Source organism: Salmo salar, chromosome 08 (assembly GCF_965601325.2).
Source record: "Salmo salar chromosome 08, fSalSal1, whole genome shotgun sequence".
Taxonomy (NCBI): Eukaryota; Metazoa; Chordata; class Actinopteri; order Salmoniformes; family Salmonidae; genus Salmo; species Salmo salar.
In genome coordinates, this window is record NC_138298.1 from 5,500,001 (window position 1) to 5,507,500 (window position 7,500).

General features: G+C 42.9%; 12 non-coding genes and 8 pseudogenes across 12 annotated transcripts; all 20 read left to right on the plus strand.

The window, feature by feature from the left end:
- Positions 1-2: 2 nt before the first annotated feature.
- LOC145853119 (uncharacterized) lies at positions 3-111 on the plus strand (annotated as a pseudogene).
- A 139-nt stretch (positions 112-250) lies between these two features.
- On the plus strand, positions 251-369 carry LOC145886600 (5S ribosomal RNA). Its single transcript, XR_014398185.1, has one exon. It is a non-coding gene; the product is annotated as a 5S ribosomal RNA (ribosomal RNA).
- Positions 370-508: 139 nt separating this feature from the next.
- LOC145857315 (5S ribosomal RNA) lies at positions 509-627 on the plus strand. The gene has a single exon (XR_014378212.1). It is a non-coding gene; the product is annotated as a 5S ribosomal RNA (ribosomal RNA).
- Positions 628-1,036: 409 nt separating this feature from the next.
- On the plus strand, positions 1,037-1,145 carry LOC145853120 (uncharacterized; annotated as a pseudogene).
- Positions 1,146-1,284: 139 nt separating this feature from the next.
- LOC145883847 (5S ribosomal RNA) lies at positions 1,285-1,403 on the plus strand. The gene has a single exon (XR_014395423.1). It is a non-coding gene; the product is annotated as a 5S ribosomal RNA (ribosomal RNA).
- A 409-nt stretch (positions 1,404-1,812) lies between these two features.
- LOC145857316 (5S ribosomal RNA) lies at positions 1,813-1,931 on the plus strand. Its single transcript, XR_014378213.1, has one exon. It is a non-coding gene; the product is annotated as a 5S ribosomal RNA (ribosomal RNA).
- A 409-nt stretch (positions 1,932-2,340) lies between these two features.
- On the plus strand, positions 2,341-2,449 carry LOC145853121 (uncharacterized; annotated as a pseudogene).
- A 139-nt stretch (positions 2,450-2,588) lies between these two features.
- Positions 2,589-2,707, plus strand: LOC145883848 (5S ribosomal RNA). Its single transcript, XR_014395424.1, has one exon. It is a non-coding gene; the product is annotated as a 5S ribosomal RNA (ribosomal RNA).
- Positions 2,708-3,116: 409 nt separating this feature from the next.
- On the plus strand, positions 3,117-3,235 carry LOC145857317 (5S ribosomal RNA). The gene has a single exon (XR_014378214.1). It is a non-coding gene; the product is annotated as a 5S ribosomal RNA (ribosomal RNA).
- A 139-nt stretch (positions 3,236-3,374) lies between these two features.
- LOC145857318 (5S ribosomal RNA) lies at positions 3,375-3,493 on the plus strand. The gene has a single exon (XR_014378215.1). It is a non-coding gene; the product is annotated as a 5S ribosomal RNA (ribosomal RNA).
- Positions 3,494-3,902: 409 nt separating this feature from the next.
- LOC145853122 (uncharacterized) lies at positions 3,903-4,011 on the plus strand (annotated as a pseudogene).
- A 139-nt stretch (positions 4,012-4,150) lies between these two features.
- Positions 4,151-4,269, plus strand: LOC145883849 (5S ribosomal RNA). The gene has a single exon (XR_014395425.1). It is a non-coding gene; the product is annotated as a 5S ribosomal RNA (ribosomal RNA).
- A 409-nt stretch (positions 4,270-4,678) lies between these two features.
- Positions 4,679-4,797, plus strand: LOC145857319 (5S ribosomal RNA). The gene has a single exon (XR_014378216.1). It is a non-coding gene; the product is annotated as a 5S ribosomal RNA (ribosomal RNA).
- A 139-nt stretch (positions 4,798-4,936) lies between these two features.
- Positions 4,937-5,055, plus strand: LOC145857320 (5S ribosomal RNA). The gene has a single exon (XR_014378217.1). It is a non-coding gene; the product is annotated as a 5S ribosomal RNA (ribosomal RNA).
- A 409-nt stretch (positions 5,056-5,464) lies between these two features.
- LOC145853124 (uncharacterized) lies at positions 5,465-5,573 on the plus strand (annotated as a pseudogene).
- A 139-nt stretch (positions 5,574-5,712) lies between these two features.
- LOC145883850 (5S ribosomal RNA) lies at positions 5,713-5,831 on the plus strand. The gene has a single exon (XR_014395426.1). It is a non-coding gene; the product is annotated as a 5S ribosomal RNA (ribosomal RNA).
- A 139-nt stretch (positions 5,832-5,970) lies between these two features.
- LOC145883851 (5S ribosomal RNA) lies at positions 5,971-6,089 on the plus strand. The gene has a single exon (XR_014395427.1). It is a non-coding gene; the product is annotated as a 5S ribosomal RNA (ribosomal RNA).
- Positions 6,090-6,499: 410 nt separating this feature from the next.
- Positions 6,500-6,608, plus strand: LOC145853247 (uncharacterized; annotated as a pseudogene).
- A 139-nt stretch (positions 6,609-6,747) lies between these two features.
- LOC145853289 (uncharacterized) lies at positions 6,748-6,856 on the plus strand (annotated as a pseudogene).
- Positions 6,857-7,265: 409 nt separating this feature from the next.
- On the plus strand, positions 7,266-7,374 carry LOC145853125 (uncharacterized; annotated as a pseudogene).
- The last annotated feature ends 126 nt before the right edge of the window (positions 7,375-7,500 follow it).

A 7,500-nucleotide genomic window follows, 5' to 3' on the forward strand; every position in this document is an offset into this window, starting at 1 on the left:
TCGCTTACGGCCATACCAGCCTGGGTACGCCCGATCTCGGAAGCTAAGCAGGGTCGGGCCTGGTTAGTACTTGGATGGGAGACCGCCTGGGAATACCAGGTGCTGTAAGCATTTTGTCCACGAGGGTGTGCTCTTGCACTATTTCATCAGCAACACTGCCTTGTAGTAAGCATTTAATGATGAATTGACTAAATGTCTGTTTTATCAGACTCACTTTGACTATATATGTTGTAGCAAGAGATTGTTTCTCGCTTACGGCCATACCAGCCTGGGTACGCCCGATCTCGTCTGATCTCGGAAGCTAAGCAGGGTCGGGCCTGGTTAGCACTTGGATGGGAGACCGCCTGGGAATACCAGGTGCTGTAAGCATTTTGTCCACGAGGGTGTGCTCTTGCACTATTTCATCAGCAACACTGCCTTGTAGTAAGCATTTAATGATGAATTGACTAAATGTCTGTTTTATCAGACTCACTTTGACTATATATGTTGTAGCAAGAGATTGTTTCTCGCTTACGGCCATACCAGCCTGGGTACGCCCGATCTCGTCTGATCTCGGAAGCTAAGCAGGGTCGGGCCTGGTTAGTACTTGGATGGGAGACCGCCTGGGAATACCAGGTGCTGTAAGCATTTTGTCCACGAGGGTGTGCTCTTGCACTATTTCATCAGCAACACTGCCTTGTAGTAAGCATTTAATGATGAATTGACAAAATGCAGCTTCCTGCCTTTTTAATAGGATCAAATTTCCTTGTGTTTTCAATTAGCATCTGCCTTGTATTTATAAGACAAACAAGAATATTGTTGCTGAATGCAGCTTGTGTGTGCTTTATGCTCCTTTGCCCTGTTCAAATGATGAAAGGAAATAAAGTTTGTATTTTATCCAACTACCTGTGCTAAAAAGTGATGGGAACAGTGTTTGTAATTTCTTCTACTTTTTCAGTGACACAAAGTTCAAGCTGCTTATCTAATTGGTGAAAATGCAATGTCTGTTTATCACACTCACTTTGACTATATATGTTGTAGCAAGAGATTGTTTCTCGCTTACGGCCATACCAGCCTGGGTACGCCCGATCTCGGAAGCTAAGCAGGGTCGGGCCTGGTTAGTACTTGGATGGGAGACCGCCTGGGAATACCAGGTGCTGTAAGCATTTTGTCCACGAGGGTGTGCTCTTGCACTATTTCATCAGCAACACTGCCTTGTAGTAAGCATTTAATGATGAATTGACTAAATGTCTGTTTTATCAGACTCACTTTGACTATATATGTTGTAGCAAGAGATTGATTCTCGCTTACGGCCATATCAGCCTGGGTACGCCCGATCTCGTCTGATCTCGGAAGCTAAGCAGGGTCGGGCCTGGTTAGTACTTGGATGGGAGACCGCCTGGGAATACCAGGTGCTGTAAGCATTTTGTCCACGAGGGTGTGCTCTTGCACTATTTCATCAGCAACACTGCCTTGTAGTAAGCATTTAATGATGAATTGACAAAATGCAGCTTCCTGCCTTTTTAATAGGATCAAATTTCCTTGTGTTTTCAATTAGCATCTGCCTTGTATTTATAAGACAAACAAGAATATTGTTGCTGAATGCAGCTTGTGTGTGCTTTATGCTCCTTTGCCCTGTTCAAATGATGAAAGGAAATAAAGTTTGTATTTTATCCAACTACCTGTGCTAAAAAGTGATGGGAACAGTGTTTGTAATTTCTTCTACTTTTTCAGTGACACAAAGTTCAAGCTGCTTATCTAATTGGTGAAAATGCAATGTCTTTTTATCAGACTCACTTTGACTATATATGTTGTAGCAAGAGATTGTTTCTCGCTTACGGCCATACCAGCCTGGGTACGCCCGATCTCGTCTGATCTCGGAAGCTAAGCAGGGTCGGGCCTGGTTAGTACTTGGATGGGAGACCGCCTGGGAATACCAGGTGCTGTAAGCATTTTGTCCACGAGGGTGTGCTCTTGCACTATTTCGTCAGCAACACTGCCTTGTAGTAAGCATTTAATGATGAATTGACAAAATGCAGCTTCCTGCCTTTTTAATAGGATCAAATTTCCTTGTGTTTTCAATTAGCATCTGCCTTGTATTTATAAGACAAACAAGAATATTGTTGCTGAATGCAGCTTGTGTGTGCTTTATGCTCCTTTGCCCTGTTCAAATGATGAAAGGAAATAAAGTTTGTATTTTATCCAACTACCTGTGCTAAAAAGTGATGGGAACAGTGTTTGTAATTTCTTCTACTTTTTCAGTGACACAAAGTTCAAGCTGCTTATCTAATTGGTGAAAATGCAATGTCTGTTTATCACACTCACTTTGACTATATATGTTGTAGCAAGAGATTGTTTCTCGCTTACGGCCATACCAGCCTGGGTACGCCCGATCTCGGAAGCTAAGCAGGGTCGGGCCTGGTTAGTACTTGGATGGGAGACCGCCTGGGAATACCAGGTGCTGTAAGCATTTTGTCCACGAGGGTGTGCTCTTGCACTATTTCATCAGCAACACTGCCTTGTAGTAAGCATTTAATGATGAATTGACTAAATGTCTGTTTTATCAGACTCACTTTGACTATATATGTTGTAGCAAGAGATTGATTCTCGCTTACGGCCATATCAGCCTGGGTACGCCCGATCTCGTCTGATCTCGGAAGCTAAGCAGGGTCGGGCCTGGTTAGTACTTGGATGGGAGACCGCCTGGGAATACCAGGTGCTGTAAGCATTTTGTCCACGAGGGTGTGCTCTTGCACTATTTCATCAGCAACACTGCCTTGTAGTAAGCATTTAATGATGAATTGACAAAATGCAGCTTCCTGCCTTTTTAATAGGATCAAATTTCCTTGTGTTTTCAATTAGCATCTGCCTTGTATTTATAAGACAAACAAGAATATTGTTGCTGAATGCAGCTTGTGTGTGCTTTATGCTCCTTTGCCCTGTTCAAATGATGAAAGGAAATAAAGTTTGTATTTTATCCAACTACCTGTGCTAAAAAGTGATGGGAACAGTGTTTGTAATTTCTTCTACTTTTTCAGTGACACAAAGTTCAAGCTGCTTATCTAATTGGTGAAAATGCAATGTCTTTTTATCAGACTCACTTTGACTATATATGTTGTAGCAAGAGATTGTTTCTCGCTTACGGCCATACCAGCCTGGGTACGCCCGATCTCGTCTGATCTCGGAAGCTAAGCAGGGTCGGGCCTGGTTAGTACTTGGATGGGAGACCGCCTGGGAATACCAGGTGCTGTAAGCATTTTGTCCACGAGGGTGTGCTCTTGCACTATTTCATCAGCAACACTGCCTTGTAGTAAGCATTTAATGATGAATTGACTAAATGTCTGTTTTATCAGACTCACTTTGACTATATATGTTGTAGCAAGAGATTGTTTCTCGCTTACGGCCATACCAGCCTGGGTACGCCCGATCTCGTCTGATCTCGGAAGCTAAGCAGGGTCGGGCCTGGTTAGTACTTGGATGGGAGACCGCCTGGGAATACCAGGTGCTGTAAGCATTTTGTCCACGAGGGTGTGCTCTTGCACTATTTCGTCAGCAACACTGCCTTGTAGTAAGCATTTAATGATGAATTGACAAAATGCAGCTTCCTGCCTTTTTAATAGGATCAAATTTCCTTGTGTTTTCAATTAGCATCTGCCTTGTATTTATAAGACAAACAAGAATATTGTTGCTGAATGCAGCTTGTGTGTGCTTTATGCTCCTTTGCCCTGTTCAAATGATGAAAGGAAATAAAGTTTGTATTTTATCCAACTACCTGTGCTAAAAAGTGATGGGAACAGTGTTTGTAATTTCTTCTACTTTTTCAGTGACACAAAGTTCAAGCTGCTTATCTAATTGGTGAAAATGCAATGTCTGTTTATCACACTCACTTTGACTATATATGTTGTAGCAAGAGATTGTTTCTCGCTTACGGCCATACCAGCCTGGGTACGCCCGATCTCGGAAGCTAAGCAGGGTCGGGCCTGGTTAGTACTTGGATGGGAGACCGCCTGGGAATACCAGGTGCTGTAAGCATTTTGTCCACGAGGGTGTGCTCTTGCACTATTTCATCAGCAACACTGCCTTGTAGTAAGCATTTAATGATGAATTGACTAAATGTCTGTTTTATCAGACTCACTTTGACTATATATGTTGTAGCAAGAGATTGATTCTCGCTTACGGCCATATCAGCCTGGGTACGCCCGATCTCGTCTGATCTCGGAAGCTAAGCAGGGTCGGGCCTGGTTAGTACTTGGATGGGAGACCGCCTGGGAATACCAGGTGCTGTAAGCATTTTGTCCACGAGGGTGTGCTCTTGCACTATTTCATCAGCAACACTGCCTTGTAGTAAGCATTTAATGATGAATTGACAAAATGCAGCTTCCTGCCTTTTTAATAGGATCAAATTTCCTTGTGTTTTCAATTAGCATCTGCCTTGTATTTATAAGACAAACAAGAATATTGTTGCTGAATGCAGCTTGTGTGTGCTTTATGCTCCTTTGCCCTGTTCAAATGATGAAAGGAAATAAAGTTTGTATTTTATCCAACTACCTGTGCTAAAAAGTGATGGGAACAGTGTTTGTAATTTCTTCTACTTTTTCAGTGACACAAAGTTCAAGCTGCTTATCTAATTGGTGAAAATGCAATGTCTTTTTATCAGACTCACTTTGACTATATATGTTGTAGCAAGAGATTGTTTCTCGCTTACGGCCATACCAGCCTGGGTACGCCCGATCTCGTCTGATCTCGGAAGCTAAGCAGGGTCGGGCCTGGTTAGTACTTGGATGGGAGACCGCCTGGGAATACCAGGTGCTGTAAGCATTTTGTCCACGAGGGTGTGCTCTTGCACTATTTCATCAGCAACACTGCCTTGTAGTAAGCATTTAATGATGAATTGACTAAATGTCTGTTTTATCAGACTCACTTTGACTATATATGTTGTAGCAAGAGATTGTTTCTCGCTTACGGCCATACCAGCCTGGGTACGCCCGATCTCGTCTGATCTCGGAAGCTAAGCAGGGTCGGGCCTGGTTAGTACTTGGATGGGAGACCGCCTGGGAATACCAGGTGCTGTAAGCATTTTGTCCACGAGGGTGTGCTCTTGCACTATTTCATCAGCAACACTGCCTTGTAGTAAGCATTTAATGATGAATTGACAAAATGCAGCTTCCTGCCTTTTTAATAGGATCAAATTTCCTTGTGTTTTCAATTAGCATCTGCCTTGTATTTATAAGACAAACAAGAATATTGTTGCTGAATGCAGCTTGTGTGTGCTTTATGCTCCTTTGCCCTGTTCAAATGATGAAAGGAAATAAAGTTTGTATTTTATCCAACTACCTGTGCTAAAAAGTGATGGGAACAGTGTTTGTAATTTCTTCTACTTTTTCAGTGACACAAAGTTCAAGCTGCTTATCTAATTGGTGAAAATGCAATGTCTGTTTATCACACTCACTTTGACTATATATGTTGTAGCAAGAGATTGTTTCTCGCTTACGGCCATACCAGCCTGGGTACGCCCGATCTCGGAAGCTAAGCAGGGTCGGGCCTGGTTAGTACTTGGATGGGAGACCGCCTGGGAATACCAGGTGCTGTAAGCATTTTGTCCACGAGGGTGTGCTCTTGCACTATTTCATCAGCAACACTGCCTTGTAGTAAGCATTTAATGATGAATTGACTAAATGTCTGTTTTATCAGACTCACTTTGACTATATATGTTGTAGCAAGAGATTGTTTCTCGCTTACGGCCATATCAGCCTGGGTACGCCCGATCTCGTCTGATCTCGGAAGCTAAGCAGGGTCGGGCCTGGTTAGTACTTGGATGGGAGACCGCCTGGGAATACCAGGTGCTGTAAGCATTTTGTCCACGAGGGTGTGCTCTTGCACTATTTCATCAGCAACACTGCCTTGTAGTAAGCATTTAATGATGAATTGACTAAATGTCTGTTTTATCAGACTCACTTTGACTATATATGTTGTAGCAAGAGATTGATTCTCGCTTACGGCCATATCAGCCTGGGTACGCCCGATCTCGTCTGATCTCGGAAGCTAAGCAGGGTCGGGCCTGGTTAGTACTTGGATGGGAGACCGCCTGGGAATACCAGGTGCTGTAAGCATTTTGTCCACGAGGGTGTGCTCTTGCACTATTTCATCAGCAACACTGCCTTGTAGTAAGCATTTAATGATGAATTGACAAAATGCAGCTTCCTGCCTTTTTTAATAGGATCAAATTTCCTTGTGTTTTCAATTAGCATCTGCCTTGTATTTATAAGACAAACAAGAATATTGTTGCTGAATGCAGCTTGTGTGTGCTTTATGCTCCTTTGCCCTGTTCAAATGATGAAAGGAAATAAAGTTTGTATTTTATCCAACTACCTGTGCTAAAAAGTGATGGGAACAGTGTTTGTAATTTCTTCTACTTTTTCAGTGACACAAAGTTCAAGCTGCTTATCTAATTGGTGAAAATGCAATGTCTGTTTATCACACTCACTTTGACTATATATGTTGTAGCAAGAGATTGTTTCTCGCTTACGGCCATACCAGCCTGGGTACGCCCGATCTCGGAAGCAAAGCAGGGTCGGGCCTGGTTAGTACTTGGATGGGAGACCGCCTGGGAATACCAGGTGCTGTAAGCATTTTGTCCACGAGGGTGTGCTCTTGCACTATTTCATCAGCAACACTGCCTTGTAGTAAGCATTTAATGATGAATTGACTAAATGTCTGTTTTATCAGACTCACTTTGACTATATATGTTGTAGCAAGAGATTGTTTCTCGCTTACGGCCATACCAGCCTGGGTACGCCTGATCTCGGAAGCTAAGCAGGGTCGGGCCTGGTTAGTACTTGGATGGGAGACCGCCTGGGAATACCAGGTGCTGTAAGCATTTTGTCCACGAGGGTGTGCTCTTGCACTATTTCATCAGCAACACTGCCTTGTAGTAAGCATTTAATGATGAATTGACAAAATGCAGCTTCCTGCCTTTTTAATAGGATCAAATTTCCTTGTGTTTTCAATTAGCATCTGCCTTGTATTTATAAGACAAACAAGAATATTGTTGCTGAATGCAGCTTGTGTGTGCTTTATGCTCCTTTGCCCTGTTCAAATGATGAAAGGAAATAAAGTTTGTATTTTATCCAACTACCTGTGCTAAAAAGTGATGGGAACAGTGTTTGTAATTTCTTCTACTTTTTCAGTGACACAAAGTTCAAGCTGCTTATCTAATTGGTGAAAATGCAATGTCTGTTTATCACACTCACTTTGACTATATATGTTGTAGCAAGAGATTGTTTCTCGCTTACGGCCATACCAGCCTGGGTACGCCCGATCTCGGAAGCTAAGCAGGGTCGGGCCTGGTTAGTACTTGGATGGGAGACCGCCTGGGAATACCAGGTGCTGTAAGCATTTTGTCCACGAGGGTGTGCTCTTGCACTATTTCATCAGCAACACTGCCTTGTAGTAAGCATTTAATGATGAATTGACTAAATGTCTGTTTTATCAGACTCACTTTGACTATATATGTTGTAGCAA